Here is a 16,710-nt window from a genome sequence, read left to right as displayed (position 1 = left end):
TGATGTTGTCAAAAAATACTTATTCAAACAATGCAAACTGTGCAATATATTGTCCTCTCTTTATGTGCATATGAAATACGGTTATGTAATGACCCTTTGCTGTATCTGCCTTGCCTTCCTGAGATTAGGATCAATTTCGCTATTCCAAGGGTTTAGTTAGGGCAATAAATCAGATTGAGGGTTCCCTGCAACATTATAGACATGGCAATAAATATTTATCAGCAATAATAGTAATTCAGTTACATAAACAGACCCACTCAGAACGTTGGGGCACTCCGGGTTGGCTAGGCTATCCATCCAAACCCATCCCATCTCTTAGGGCTCATAGGGTCACCTGAGGATGGGCCCAACATATCCCTGGCTGGAACCCCCTTATTCCGAATGTGCTAACAAACAGAAAACAGCAAGAAGAAAACAATGTCTACAAGGAACAAAGATTTCAGAATATGTGTTACGTGGTTTTACCCTTTCCTACTAATGGTAGTGTGGATTACGTTCTTGTTTATTTACAGAAGCATGATTGCTAGTAATTATAGTTCTTTTTCTTATTTCACATTAATGTGTTTTATGGATTAATGGTTTATACATATTTATTCAATTCATCGCTGTTTGTGGTTAGAGATTATTTTAATAATTAATAATTGGACCTGATATTGCAGATCTTATGTATGGTCTGAATGATAAGTTTATTATAACTTTGATTGCTTTACGTTCTACACATTATAAATACGATTGATTCACATAAAATGTTTATTTACGGATCTGCATTATGTATGGAATAATAATAAATCTGATTATTAGCTTTTTGTCTGTGCTATTACATGGACTATGTTTATTCCCATTAAGATTAAGGTAAATTACAAAAATTAAGATTGAAACAAACTTGCCTATAAAAATACTTTCAATGGAAGATAAACAACATGGATGACCTGAGCCACCCAGACTGTTTAGCCTGGGAGCGTACCAGACTGCCAACAATGGGGAGGGGGGGTGTTTTGCACGTCTAGGCTCTGGTTCTTCATCGCTGGGAAGAATCAGCACCACTACCTCCCACATCGACTCAGCCTGATGCGTTCACAGACTATCCCACTGGCCACTAGGATGCAGTGCAAATAAAACTGAATTAATATTAATGTTGAGTAACATGGTTACCTGTTTGTCCCTTCTCCTTTTCCGTTTTTCCCTCCTCTCTTTTTTTACCTGTGCTTCCCTTGGTGGCGTGGTTTATATCTTCTTGAAATCACGCCACCCCTTTTTGAAAGCATGGCGTCTTTTCGGAGGCAGTTGGAAATGATGCATACTTTTCATTAATAATATTAGTCAAAGTGTAAACACCTTAAATTGATCAACAACATTTCATTAATGGTAAATTTGGAAAATATACATGTGTATAGATCTCATAGAGTTATGCCTCTCGCTGTCTACACAGGGATATGACAAGTTACCTGTTTCAGACGGTCTAATTTGGAAATGCTACGAAAAATACGAAAGCGATAGGAAATTCTGATTAAGAAATTTAGAATTTAAACAATATATTAGATGTGATAGAGTGTTGATAGTAGTATTGATTGAGAATATAAATTATTTTTCATTGTTAAGCAGACACCCAATTAAAAGAAATCATATTTTCATATTGTTTTAAATTCGGAAATACACAATCAAAATAAAGGGAAATTGATCTGAATTATGGATTCCGATGACAACACCTGAGTGAGAACCTGAGGTATTGTGAATCTATTTACATGAACAAGATAGCATAGAATTGAAGCAAGCCAAAAAATGATCCATTCCATTCGAAAATTCAACATATATCTGTTTGCTTTGTAGTAGTGAATCACCAAGAGAACGACCTTCCATGAGAAATGTAGTCAAAGCCTTGGAGAGCCTGAAGACGTCTTTGATGGGAGATGCAGCTCCTTCCAATTTAACAGCTACCATATCAGAAATCCTGGAAAAGAACAATCCCACAGGAACATCGTCATCTGACAGTTCTACATTTCAGATGTTTACAACTTCCTTCAAGAAGTTTTAGTTCTTCATGTTTGGTAGTTTCAAGTTTTTTTGTCTTTCATCACAAGCTAGTCTTCTTTCCTGTCGAATCCACATTGAGTTATATTGTAGTTCTTTGAGCTTGTAAATTGTTCCAATTCATGTGTTTTCATCACTGGTTTGAGAAAGTATGATGTTGTCAAAAAATACTTATTCAAACAATGCAAACTGTGCAATATATTGTCCAATCTTTATGTGCATATGAAATACGGTTATCTGTTTCATACGGTCTAATTTGGAAATGCTACGAAAAATACGAAAGCGATAGGAAATTCTGATTAAGAAATTTAGAATTTAAACAATATATTAGATGCGATAGAGTGTTGATATTAATATTGATTGAGAATATAAATTATTTTTCATTGTTAAGCAGACACCCAATTAAAATAAATTATATTTTCATTTTGTTTTAAATTAGGAAATGCACAATCAAAATTAACCATAAATAAACAATAAATTCAGAATTTTGAAACAAAGCTGATAATCTTTGGTTTAAATGGTATGTTGAAGAATTTTAAAGAAGAAAGAAGATGAAAAGGTATTAATAGAAATGAGATGAAAATTTATTTTTATCAAGTATTGGAATTTTTTTTTAAAAATTTTCAAACATACATATGGTAAATTTAGAAATACTTTACAATGACATAAAAACATCCTTAAATAAAAAAATTGATTTTGAATAAATTTGATGTGTAGATGCCATGTAAATGTGTTTTAGTTTCTTTTAAGTATTATTTTATTACTTGTCTCTAAGTATATGTAACTGTTGCATCTTTGATGAGAGTGAAAGAGTGCAGCATTATTCACCTCCATGTCCTTCTTGACAACAACATGCAAGACAGTTATCCGTAAACAAAAAAATACTTCAAGATAAATTTGACGTCCATATTCCTGACGGGGTAGTGGTAGAGTAGTGGAATAGGAAAGGGTTGCATTATCCGTCAAATGCAAGAATGTATTGCTAGTATATCTATATTTAAATAAATCTATGTAAAATAAGCTGAGAGATGTCTATTTTGAAGAGCATTTTTTCTTTTAATCATAATGGAAAGCTAAAGCTAATCTTATACCCAGCCTCATAGAATAGAAATGTGCTTCCCACTGTCAGAAAATTTCATCGCCTCCAATTGAAATTTGTCAGAGAAGATTGAGGGCAATAAATTCGGCCTCAATATGTATTTTGCATGGCCATAACATGGGAGAGTCTTGAAAACAAGAGTACCTTTTTTGGCTATAAATTGTGCTTTGAACAAAGGCTTTTGAAGTAGGAAAATTCATTGAATCTGAAGCATTTGAGTTGTCTTCGATGAACTTTTTTAAATTTCAGGTACTTGGAACCCTTTGTTAAGATTGTTTAAGAAAATCTTTGTTAAACCCTTTGTACACCCATCCTGAGAAAAATAGGATTTGATTTTTGTAGTAAGACTGTGCAAGTTTGCAGAATATGTAGGTCATGGCAGAGGATATGAAAGTTGGGGTAAGTAGATAGATCTGCCCAGCATGCATATGCTGTGAATTCAATTGCAACCGCAACCACAGATTTCTAATCCCTAAGACCATATATTCTCTGCTGTTTTAAGTAAGCTTGCTTTCTAAATGTGTTAATGTTAAATTGATTATCTCAATATATCTATAAGGACAAATAATTTGTATTATTTGTATTTGTAATTGTATATCAAATATTTGATGAATTCACTAATATTTTCCTGGGCATATATGCATTTGTATATTTATGTTTGAGCAAATGCAGTTGGCAGGTGTGCTGGATCTTCCCTGCCTGGGACAAAATGGGAGACTTTTCGAACATTGTAAGGACATCCTTCAAAGCGTTAATGATAGAGGAATTTTATCTGATGTTGTAGTTGCAATTGCACTGATAGACATGCATGCAAAACGTGGTATGGCATGCGAACTTTTTGATTGAATGTCTTAAAGAAATGCGATCTCATGAGAAGTCATGACTGTAAGATATGGAGAAAATAGATTTCAGTAAATTTCACAATCTTTTATTTGATTATAACTTTGGAAAAAATATTATTCGGACATTATAAGTTCATTTTTTCAAATTTTAACATTCTATTCATATATATAGAATTTTTCTCTTTACTTAAAGGCCTGAGAGTATTAAAGCACCTTTTTAACTACATTACATTATTTCGATCATTCTTGACTCTAAATAAATTAAAACCTAACTCTAAATCAAATTGAATCCATATCCTAAACCAATTTTAGCCCAAAACGTAACACTAAACTAAAATGAACACTAAGCCTTAACCAAATTGAATTGTAACCCTAACCTTTAATTAAAATTGAACTTAAACTTGGTTTCAATTAAATATCAAACAACATTAAATGATATTTTATTTTTTAATAATTAAAATACATTCTTTAACATTCAAATAAGATAGAAGCATGCATACATATTTACATATATTTTACATAAGGTTGAATGTTCTAACCTAAAAAATATAAACATTGTTAAATACATTCATTTCAATTATATACTCAATTGTAGTTAGGGTTTGGTTCAATTATAGTTAGCATTAGAATTATAGTTTAATGTAGGTTCAATTAGATAAGAATTAGGGTGCATGATTAAAGTTATAAGAGAAATCTTTGAGTTAGTATTAAATTATGATTATAGTTCAAACATGGTTGTGGTTAGGGTTCAATTAGGGTTATATATTTAGTTATGGTTATGACTAAGGTTAGGTTTGGATTCAATTTGTTGGCTATTTGGAGGAATTGATTGTGTGTTGCATTGATGTTTTGTCATTGATGTCAACACTAGTTGTTTTGAATGCTTTACCGACACCCTTCTGCTCCCGGTAGGTTGAGTAGTTTCTGGTTGGTTTGGATCCGACATGATTCGGTAGGCTCTAATATGGTTTGGTTATGGAATTGGCTTATTCATGATACTCACGTTCATATTCAGTCAGTTGGTTTTGGTCTGGTGATCGGATGCTATCCTGTTTACTTGGAAGCATGGCTTGCGGTTCCGACAAGAGTTTCACCGACAGAGCTTTTGATGAAGATCTTTGATGATATGCATAAGTGGTGTTGGTGCATCTTCTGGTGGAGATTCAGGATGTTGTTGGTGATCATGTTCAAGACTTGGCGGATGAAGATCATTGCTTTAGCGTATGGACCTATATTGGGTCCCGGTTGATCTAGGTTATAGACTGGCTTAATGTAACGTGTGGATTGGACCTTTCGATGTGTTTCTGGGATGTCTTATGAGTTGGATATTATTTGTTTGGCCTAAGGCCAACATGTTTTGTAATTATGTAATTGGTTTATTGTCTGGTGGCCAACCTGATTGTTTATGGTCGAGGGTTTGTATATATATGATGTAAGATCTCATTGTAAATCATCATAGGTATAAGGTCAAGGAATGAGATATGGATATGTAATGTGTGAATAATGTAATATCATTCAGACAGAGGATTTGGTCGATCATTGGAGATCGAATTGGGTTTATGTAAGAGGATTTAGTCCTCCGGTATAGAGCTTAACCAGAACTGTACTCAGGCATAGGATATGCTATCTTTGCAATTCATTCCTTCTTCCGGATTGTACTCTAGATTTCTATGTAGTCAGTGAGACTCCTTTTGTGATGAGCATTGTGCTCTAGGTTGTTAGCTTTCCTGCAAGTGTAGGCCCCTCAATTGTAATTAACATACTTACTGCAAAAGTATTATCTAACTGTGGGTAGGCTTCCCATCGTGGTTTTTTCCTTTACTGGGTTTTCCACATATAAATCTTGGTGTCATGTGGATGGTATTTATTCTGTGATTATTGTTTGTGCTTAATTGGTTTAACTACTATTTCGGTATTTAGTTTAAGCATTTCGTTATTAATGTTTTAGGTTCTGGTATTAAATTTTTAATTGCTAAATGCTTTGGTAATCTGTGACAACTGATTCACCCCCCCTCTCAGCCATCTTCCAGTTATTTGAACTGTCTAACAATTGGTATCAGAGCTTTGGTCCTCTCTGCAGAAAGCTTAACCGCTTGAGGAAGATCCTATGGCGACTAACAGTTCAAGTTCATCCAGTTCACCTGGAGCTATCTTTCGAAGAGATATTCCTAGGCTTGATGGAACAAATTACACAGTATGAAAGATTCAGATGGAGACTCATCTGAGATGTCTCGGCAAGAAGATTTGGGAGATCACACAGAATGGTATTACACCTCATAATCTGTCATCTGGCAATCCTCCTCTGACAAACTTGGATAAGGAGCTTGAGAATGATTGTAGAGAAAGAGAAGCCCTCTTGTGTGCACTTTCTGATCAGCAAATAATGGGATTAACTAACAAATCATCTGGAAAGGCTATATGGGATAAGTTGGAGACTCTTAATGAAGGTGACCCTACAGTGAAGATTGCTAAACTTTATGGTTACCGGGTAAGATATAAAAACCTGAAGATGGAAGAAGATGAAAAGATTACTGCATTCATGGAAAGGGTAAATGAGATTGTTATGGGAATTCAATGTTGTGGTGGAACTCTGAGTGAAGATGAAATTGTTTCTAAAGTTCTGAGAGCCCTACCATCAGCTTACAAGATGAAGGCTATTGCTATTAATGAATTGAGAACAATAACTAATATATATGTCAACAGAGATACCTTGGATGGGAAATTATCTAGTTTTGAGCTTGAAGAATTTGGACCTTCTAGAGCTGTGAAGTCTGAACCTGCTTTTCATGTATCTGCATCAGCAACCGGTAAGCAAGATTGGAAAGCTTTATATGCAAAGGAATTGGATGATATGAAGAGAGAAGATGATGAGTTTGAGCAACTTGAAGCACTATTTGCTAGAAGAGTGCCTAAAGGGCTAGTAGGAAGTAAGTATGAAGAAAAAGCACATTTTAAATGTTTTGCATCTAGATGTCCTGAAAGGAATTCAAGATTTGAAGAAAGAGTTAGAAGATCTTTTAAGCCTAACCCTAGACATCAGAACAAGTATAAGTACAGGAAAAACGGAGACAAATCATGCTACATAGCGGATGAGGAAGACATTACTAATTCTGATGATGAACCGGCAAAAGATCCTGCTAGTGGTTCCGGCAATGGAAAGGAATGGGTGTTCCTAGCTATCAAAGAAGATGCTCCAGCACTGGAAGAGAATGTACTTGAAGAGAGGGCACTTGCTGCTAAAATTGAAGACAAGGATGAATGGGTAATTGACAGTGGTTGTTCACATCATATGACTGGAAATAAAGGGAAGTTTCTATCTTTGCAAGAATTTGATGGTGGTCTGGTTAGATTTGGAGATGACAAAGCATGTATGATCAAAGAAAAAGGAACTATATCATTGGATGGTAAGAACAATACTGACAATGTTTATTATGTTGAAGGTTTGAGGCATAATCTTTTGAGTGTAGGACAATTGGTGGATAAGGGATTTCAATTACAGTTCAAGGATGGAAAATGCAAAATCATTAACAAATCTAGTTTGGAGATTGCAACCCGTACACAAATAAAAGGTAATATATTTCATTTAAATTCCAGTGAGAAGACATGTTTGATTGCTTAAATTGATGAGAGTTGGCTATGGCATAAAAGGTTGTGTCATGTGAATTTTGATTGAATTGTGAAGATCGGTTCAACTAAGGCAATTGGAGATATACCTAAGATTGTGAAGCTCTATAATCTGATATATAAAGAATGTCAAATGGGTAAACAGGTCAGAACCTATTTTAGGAGTATACAAGATAAATCTAATGATGTTCTTGATCTTATTCATATTGATTTGTTTGGCCCTTCTAGAGTTAAAAGTTTTCAAGGTGATAGATATTGCATGCTAATCATTGATGATTATTCTAGAATGATGTGGGTTACTTTTCTAAGAGAGAAATCTAAGGCTTTTGAAAAGTTTAAAATCTTTGAAGCTAAAGTGGAAACTGAGACAGGATTGAAGATTAAATGTTTGAGGTCAGATCATGGTGGAGAATTCACATCCGATGAGTTTAATAACTTTTGTGAGAAACATAGCATAAGGAGACAATTTTCTGCTCTCCGAACACCTCAACAGAATGGAGTTATGGGAACGAAGAACAAAACTATCTTGAATGCTTCTAGAACATTGATGATGGAAGCTAGTCTACCTCATATCTACTGGAGAGAAGCAATGAGCACAGTGGTTTATACATTCAATGCAATACATATCAAAGGAGAAACCGGTAAGACACCTTATGAATTATGGTTTGGCAATACACCTACAGTTAAGTATTTCAGAATATTTGGTAGTAAATGTTATATCAGGAGAGATGATATCATTGACAAATTTGATCCAAGATGTGATGAAGGCATATTTCTTGGTTATTCTAATGAAAGCAAGACATATATATGTTATAACAAGAGATTGTAGACAATTGTGGAGAGCACTAATGTCAAGGTGGATGAGCTAAATAAAGGTCAAATCAAAATTTATGAGAAGGAACCAATAGTGGAAATGATTATATCTGAACCGGTAGCACCTTTACTGGAACAGAGTGTTGAACCAGTTACTCTGATAGTATCAGAAAATTCTACAGTAACTGAAGAACCGGGAAGAGGAACAAAGAGTTAGAAGACTCCTAGGTATGTGAGATTGAATCATTCAGAAGATCAAATCATTTGGGATAAGAACAATGGAGTGATGACAAGAACACTGACAACTAATGAGTTATGTTTAATTTCTCAAGTTGAACCGGTATTAGTAATTGAGGCATGTAAAGATCTGAATATTGGTTGAAAGCTATGGAAGAAGAATTAGATCAGATTGAGAAAAATAACACATGGACTTTGGTTCCCCGGCCTAAAAATAAGAGTGTTATTGGAACTAAATGGGTTTTTAGGAATAAATTGAATGAGTATGGTCAAGTTGTAAGGAATAAGGCTAGATTGGTTTGTAAAGGATATTCTCAGAAGGAAGGAATTGATTATGGTGAGACTTTTGCACCTATAGCTAGGATTGAAGTTGTAAGATTATTTCTTGCCTATGTTGCCCATAAAAACTACAAGGTGTATTAGATGCATGTTAAGTGTGCATTTTTTAATGGGGATCTTGATGAGGAAGTTTATATTGAGCAACCTGATGGTTTTTCACTATCAGATGATATAAACATGGTTTGTAGGTTAATGAAAGCTTTATATGGATTGAAACATGCACCTAGAGCTTGGTATGCAAGGTTGGATACATATCTTTTGGAGCTTGGTTTTACTAAGGGTAATGCTGATAGTAATTTATATTATAAGGTCATTGATGATGATATATTGATTATTGAAGTATTTGTTGATGACATCATTTTTGGAGGTGAAGATAACTTATGCATGGAATTTTCTAAGAATATGGAGAAAGAATTTGAAATGTCTATGATTGCGGAAATAAAAAATTTCTTAAGTTTGCAGATTACTTAGACTGACAAAGATATTTTCATTTGTCAAACTAACTATGCTAGGGAATTGTTGAAGAAATTTGATATGGGAGATTCTAAACCGGTAAGTACTCCTATGGTTACAAGTGAGAAATTGACAAGAAAAGGTGTTTCTGAACCGGTAAATCCTACAAGATATAAATCTTTGATTGGAGGTATGCTTTATTTGACTCAGATTAGGCCTGACATAATGAATGTTGTTTGTATTACATTTAGATTTCAGAGTGATCCTAGAGAAAATCATGAGAGTGCGGTGAAAAGGATTTTTAGATACTTGCAAGGTACATCAGAATATGGTTTGTGGTAGCCTAAGGATGGTGAATTTACTTTATATGCATATACAGATGTTGATTGGGCTGGAGATGTTGATGACCGGAAAAATACTTCTGATGGAGCTTTCTTTCTTGGAAAGAAGTTGGTTTCATGGATTAGCAAGAAATAGTCATGTACTTCTTTATCTACTACTAAAGCTGAGTATGTAGTTGTTGCTACTAACTGTACACAGGTTTTATGGATGAAGCAAATGTTGAAGGATATCAAAGTGCATTGCACTGGACCGGTAGTTATTCACTGTGATAACTCTGCTGCTATTGACATATCAAAGAATCTGGTGTTTCACTCTAAGACAAAGCACATATCTATCAAGTATAACTCTTTGAAGGAGAAGGAAGAAAATGAAGTCAGATTGGTTTATGCATGAACACTAAAGAGAAGATTGCAGATATTTTCACTAAACCTTTGCGTAAAGAACCATTTGAGTACCTAAGAGACAAGTTAGGGGTTTCTACCCCTCCGACAAAAAACTGATTGATTCTTTTTGGCATCAGTCTGGTGTGCATTATCAAAGATATTTTTTCCCGGCACTGATGTGAGGATGCTACTGCTCAAGGGTAGTAGTTAGCTTTGTGATTCGGTGGTTTATGTTTTTGCTTTGATATTTTTGTCAGATTTCTAGCATTGATATCAAAGGGGGAGAGATATTGATGTGAAAAAGAAAAACTTAAGGAGTTGTATACATTAGGGGGAGAGATATATGTGTAATTTAGAGCTTTACAAAGATATCATTCATTGAGGGAGTTTGGTCTCTGTTTCAGAACTTCATTGCTATATCTTTGAGTGGGAGATTGTTGATTGTCTTCCATTGGGAGATACTTGTTTGGCATTTCTTGGTACTTAGATGTTTTACACATCTAGTGTTGCCATCAATGCCAAAGGGGGAGATTGTTGGACATTTGAAGGAATTGATTATGTGTTGCATTGATGTTTTTTCATTGATGTCAACACTAGTTATTTTGGATGCTTTACTAACACCCTTCTAGTCCCAGTAGGTTGAGTAGTTTTTGGTTGGTTTGGATCCGGCATGATCCAGTAGGCTCCGGTATGGTTTGGTTATGGAATTTGCTTATTCATGATACTCATGTTCATATTCAGTCAGTTGGTTTTGGTCTGATGATCGGATGCTATCTTGTTTTCTTGGAAGCTTGGCTTGCGGTTCCGGCAAGGGTTTCACCGCTAGAGCTTTTGATGAAGATCTTTGATGATATGCATAAGTGGTGTTGGTGCAGCTTCTGGTGGAGATTCGGGATGTTGTTGGTGATCATGTTCGAGACTTGGCCGATGGAGATCATTGCTTTAGCGTATGGACTTATATTGGGTTCCGGTTGATCTAAGTTATGGATCGACTTAATGTAATGTGTGGATTGGACCTCTCGATGTGTTTCTGGGATGTCTTATGAGTTGGATATTATTTGTTTGGTCTAAGGCCTACATGTTTTGTAATTATGTAATTGGCTTATTATCTAGTGGCCGACTTGATTGCTTATGGTCGAGGGTTTGTATATATATATAATGTAAGATCTCATTGTAGATCATCATAGGTATAAGGTCAAGGAATGGGATATGGATATGTAATGTGCGAATAATGTAATATCATTCAAGCAGAGGATTTGGTTGATCATTGGAGATCGAATTGGTTTTATGTAAGAGGATTTAGTCCTTTGGTATAGAGCTTAACTAAAATTGTGCTCAGGCATAGGAGATGCTATCTTTGCAGTTCATTCCTTCTTTTGGATTGTAGTTTGGATTTCTATGTAGTCAGTGAGACTCCTTTTGTGATGAGCAGTGTGCTCTAGGCTGTTGGCTTTCTTGCAAGTACAATACCCTCAATTGTAATTCACATGCTTACTACAAAAGTATTATCTAATTGTGGGTAGGCTTCCCACTGTGGTTTTTCACTTTATCGGGTTTTTCACATACAAATCTTGGTGTCGTGCATGGTATTTATTTTGTGATTATTGTTTATGCTTAATTGGTTTAGCTACTATTCCAGTATTTGGTTTAAGCATTTTGGTATTAATGTTTTGGTTTTCGGTATTAAAGTTTTAATTGCTAAATGCTCTGGTAATCTATGACAATTGATTCACTGCCCCTCCCCCCCCCCCTCTCAGTTGTCTTCCGATTATTTGAATTGTCTGACACAATTAAGATAAATTATAAAGTTAATGATTTAGATTGGGGTTAGGATTTCATTAGGGGAATCTTTGAGTTTAGGTTAGAGTTAAATATAACTCCATTTTTAAAATAATTTGACATGCAAATGATGGTAAATGCGTGAAATATGCCAAGAGGCATCTGCAATGACATCAAAATGTCTATAAACAAAAATCCATTTTTGAAATAATTTGACATGCAAATGATAGGTAAATGCATGAAATATGCCATGTTTCAGCTTTTGTGGAGGTGTTATTTTATTACTCCAAATAAAATAGAACCCTTGCCACTTGTCTCCAACTAGATTCACAACTTTTTGCATGTCGGACTTTAATGGATTTGTATTCTTGGTGTTTAGTATTTCAGAAGAACATTTATTTAGAAGATGACTCTCTTCTATTATAAGATATCTCTCGACATATTTTACATATATTTTTTAAATATAGGTATACTAGTTTGATAGTATGTTGGTTGTCCATCTATATGTAACTCTTGTTTTGAAATTTTTCAATATTATAGAAAAAATGGAAACATCTTAATAAATCATAATTGAGAAATTTAGGATTAAGGCTTTATATAAAAGCAATTCAAATCTAACGTGAAAATGTATTATATTAATTTTTTTAAGTTTTATGTTCATTTTGGGAGAATATATTCAAGTAATTGCATATTAACAAATGATGCAATCTTATGTGAAGTTTGGCTCTCTTCTAGCCTATATCACTCTTATGGTTGGACATTTACATCCATGCACATATATTTATTAACACTTATCCATTTTTGCTTACCTTCTCATACATACTAAATTAACTTTATTTTTCATGATTGGACATTTATTCCTACATAGATTTAAATGTTTTGTTCTCCTATATCACTCTTATTGTTGTAGGGTTGATCTTAGGTCTGGATTCAACTCATGAACTATTGATTTGTGGGTGTGTGCACCAAGATGGTGTGCAAAAAAGTGTACACACCCCCCCAAAAAAACTTGAAAAAATAACAAACGCGTACAGGGTATTTCAAATTTGAAAAAAAACTATGCGTGTTTAGGTTCGTTTTGTCGAGTCTAAACGAAGCTAAACCACATACGAGGTTTATAGTATACTAACCACGTACGCGGTTTAGAAACTAAACCCCGTATGCAGTTTTAGTTTCTAAACTATGTACGCACTTCTTTGTCAATAAAAAAAATTTCACTGCGGCCGACTAGGTCATTTTAACCCACGACCACAAGTGAAAATAACTGTTTGCAAAATGGAAAAACACGCACAAGCTCCAGAAAATCACACAAAAACGCCATGGAAAGATGTAAGAAACATATTTTATTTGTTTATTTTATGCATTTGATTAATTTTATTTGCAATTTAAATTCAAATTCATTGGTTTTAATTAGTTTTTTTAATTTTTTGTTATGAATATCAAATTATGAAAATCCTGCCCCCCAACAAGACACACCTGAAAACTTAGGGCAAAACCCATAGGAGAACCCACAACCAAACCGTCAAGATACACCTCCAGCTCCTCCTATAGACCGTTCACAAGCTACACAGGAGGATTTGATAAACCCGTTAGCACAAAACACTGTCAAAATAACTAGATTGGTGAATAGATTGAAAACATCCAAGCATGAGCATCATGCATCCCTTGCCATAACGCTAGAATCATTGATAGTAGTGCCAATCAACTTTCCAATCAAATTACAAAATGGGGAAGCTATAGGGATTGATGTCGTGCTTTTTATGCTGATGGGTTATCATATAATGAAGTGAAAAAGAAAAACATAAGTAAAACACAAATATGTTCTCTTTTTGTTGATCCTAAAACGGGCGAGACCTTACCTCTTAACTCAAATAGGTTTCCTATACATTGGTGTAGCCATTTGTCGTTGAAAAATGCTTTTTGGGATAGGTGGTGGATGGTCTTTGACCAACCACCTTGTAATAATTTTGAGGTTCCATTATATTTTTTGAGGAAACTATATTGTGAGTTTATCCTCAATGAGAAGCCAAACCATTTTGATATGAGAGAGTTCTAGGGTAGAGGTGGTGGCTCTGCCCAAGATAAACTTGGAGCCTGTAGGGTACTAGACCCGCAGAGTTGCATCCCCCTAACACCCAAACCTGTGGTGCATGTGACAATCCCAATAGCTTTGAAAGAGTCGATGGAGCTACAAACTCTTCAAGCGGCCACAACATTGATTGATGTCATTATTCAACATAGGACACAATTATCACACCCTCTTGGCCCGGACGATGATCCAGTAGTTGAGCCACTTGGCCTTGGTCAATCCATTTAGCATGTGTGTCCCAGTTGTTCAGGTATATGCTCTAGGATGGATATTGAGGCCAATGCAGATGGTTCCATGTCCCATCTATGTACAATTTGCGAGAGTAGATGTCACACTAGCACTGCACAGGATGTGGCACCGACCAATGATTTGATGGATATGGTGTTTGGTGGTTAGACGTAGACACAGGTGTGTTGATTTGAATTGATAACCTTTTATTTATCAATCACTTAAAATTTGTTATTGTAAATGAATTTTCATTTATAGATCGATTTAAATTGATACAAACAATATGCATTTCAAGATGCAGCAGTGGGTGTTAATACACCATCTTATATTCCTCCCGCAGTTGTTGTAGCTGCAACTTCGACACCTGAAGTATAAATTTTGTAACATGTTAAAATAGAATAGTACTTTGTCAAAAAAAATTATAAGATATACTAACTCACTTTAATGCATATTTATTTTGTGTTTTGTAGGCATTGTTAGGGGACCAAATGTCCCATATTGATAATGTCACACTTGTTAAAGATGGTAACTTCAACAGATGTCATACATGTCATATTTATGTCTTTGAATGTTGTCACCGACTTCGTATTAGCTGGCAATACATTTTCTTTCTCCCGCTGGACTTCATCAGCTCTTGGTGTATGTCGGTGTGTAACTGACACCATCCTTATTGTCTCATCTTTCACCTTCTTCTTAAGGAGTCTATCAGTTATTGAAGTAGGTTACTTATTCATGTGTCGTGGTCTATTTAGGAGATGATTAACATTCTTTGAAGAGTCCTTTTTTGTTGTGACTTTGCATCTGCCATTATTTTCTGAGTTGATCATCTACATTCAACTATGAACATTGAAGTGCTCAGATTTGTTCTATTGCATCTTCTTCTACATTATTTTGCATGCAGATTTTCTCATAGTCGATTTCTATCTGAGCATTATCAATCATTGTTAAAATGATTGCCTTCTAAGTAAGAAAGATATGTACTTATTTTGAGACTTCAATAAAATTATATTGTGGTGTGGTTGGATTTTTCACCCTCAGGTGGAGGGTTTTCCTAGGATAAATTATGTGTATCTTGTTTCAGATTTATGTGTTGCCAAAACTTTAACAACACTCTCGGCGATTGATTTTGGCCTAGAAAGCTATGCGGTATCATATTTTGCACACCTTATTTTATGTATTCTTTTGATTGAATATGCAAGTCATTTAATTTTACATTTGTTAAATTATGTTTAATATTATCTACTAAAATCTCGTGTTAATTTTGTTTGTTTTACAACACCCCATGTGTGTCTAGGACGACTCCTGGGTGAAAGAAATCGTTGAGGATGCCTAAACGTCAAAAGGTAATTGAACACATTTTTAATTGACACAATTGTTTGTAAAGGTTGAAATTGTCTTAATTGGAACTTGTAGATTGATTATTGTTTTTCATCTGTTTTATATACAACAGCAATTGGGATTTGTAGGATTGTTGAATGCACCTGATATGCCAGAGGATCTAGAGAGGAAGAGGTATGTATCTCTACTTAATTTTCTTTATTTGATGATTGTATGCACGTGTACATGTGAATTTTAGATAAATTATAATCTTATCATTTTTCATACAGGAAATACCCATAGTTGCTTCACCAATGGCGAGCCCTCCTAAGTCTACTGGAGCTTGTATTAGAGAGATAAAGGATGGAAAAGGGAGGGAGGGAGAGAGAGAGAGAGAGGGAGAGAGAGAGAGAGAGAGAGAGAGAGAGAGAGGATGGAAAGGGGAGGGTTGGAGAGAGAGAGAGAGAGGGAGAGAGAGAGAGAGATGGAGAAAGGGGGAGAGGGAGAGGGAGGGAGAGGAAGAGAAATAGGAAGAGGGAGAGAGAGAGGGAGGGAGAGGGAGAGAAAGGGGAAGAGGGAGAGAAAGGGAGCAAGGATGGAAAAGGGAGGGAGGGAGATGGGGGAGAGGAGGATGGGAAAGCAAGGGCAATAGAGGGGGGAGGGAAAGAGAAAGCATGAGAAGGGAGGGAGGGAGAGAGATAGTGAGAGGGAGGGAGAGGGAGAGGGAGAGGGGGAGAGAGAGAGAGAGAGAGAGAGAGAGAGTGATGCAGGAGCATCCCCGGTTCATAGCAATCTCACATCAACCAAAAATATTTTCTTTCTGTTTGCAATTTCAAAATTTATTTCTCTGTGTCCCAGTTTTGGCTCACCGGATCTTGTGGAGTTGGATTCTACTTGAAGACTTAATCATCTTTCTTATTTTTAGACCGCATTGCATTTGGATCATTTTCCGGCAAGTTATCGCTATCGGTTTCCCTGACAGTTTCTTGTTACCGGTTGCCTAGACGTATTTTGGTGATCTACTAGAACCCCTTCTGAAGCTTGCGGAGCCTTGGGCATTGATTCCGATGTTCCTTGGAGTGTGGTTGACCTTTTTCTTGTGATCTACACTTCATCCTTTGGATTCTCCGGAGGAAT

General features: G+C 35.4%; 1 long non-coding RNA gene across 2 annotated transcripts in view; it reads right to left on the bottom strand.

Moving 5' to 3' along the window:
- Positions 1 to 1,613: 1,613 nt before the first annotated feature.
- LOC131043395 (uncharacterized) overlaps positions 1,614 to 16,710 on the bottom strand; it is a 66,698-nt gene continuing 51,601 nt past the window's right edge. Inside the window, exon 5 of one of the 2 annotated variants that reach the window (XR_009372783.1) lies at positions 1,614 to 1,948. This is a non-coding gene — a long non-coding RNA (uncharacterized LOC131043395). The other variant, XR_009372784.1, reaches the window with a different exon arrangement.

Source organism: Cryptomeria japonica, chromosome 5, assembly GCF_030272615.1.
Source record: "Cryptomeria japonica chromosome 5, Sugi_1.0, whole genome shotgun sequence".
In the NCBI taxonomy this organism is placed as follows: domain Eukaryota; kingdom Viridiplantae; phylum Streptophyta; class Pinopsida; order Cupressales; family Cupressaceae; genus Cryptomeria; species Cryptomeria japonica.
Note: the sequence above shows the minus strand (reverse complement) of the source record. Positions and strands in the feature narration are given on the sequence as shown.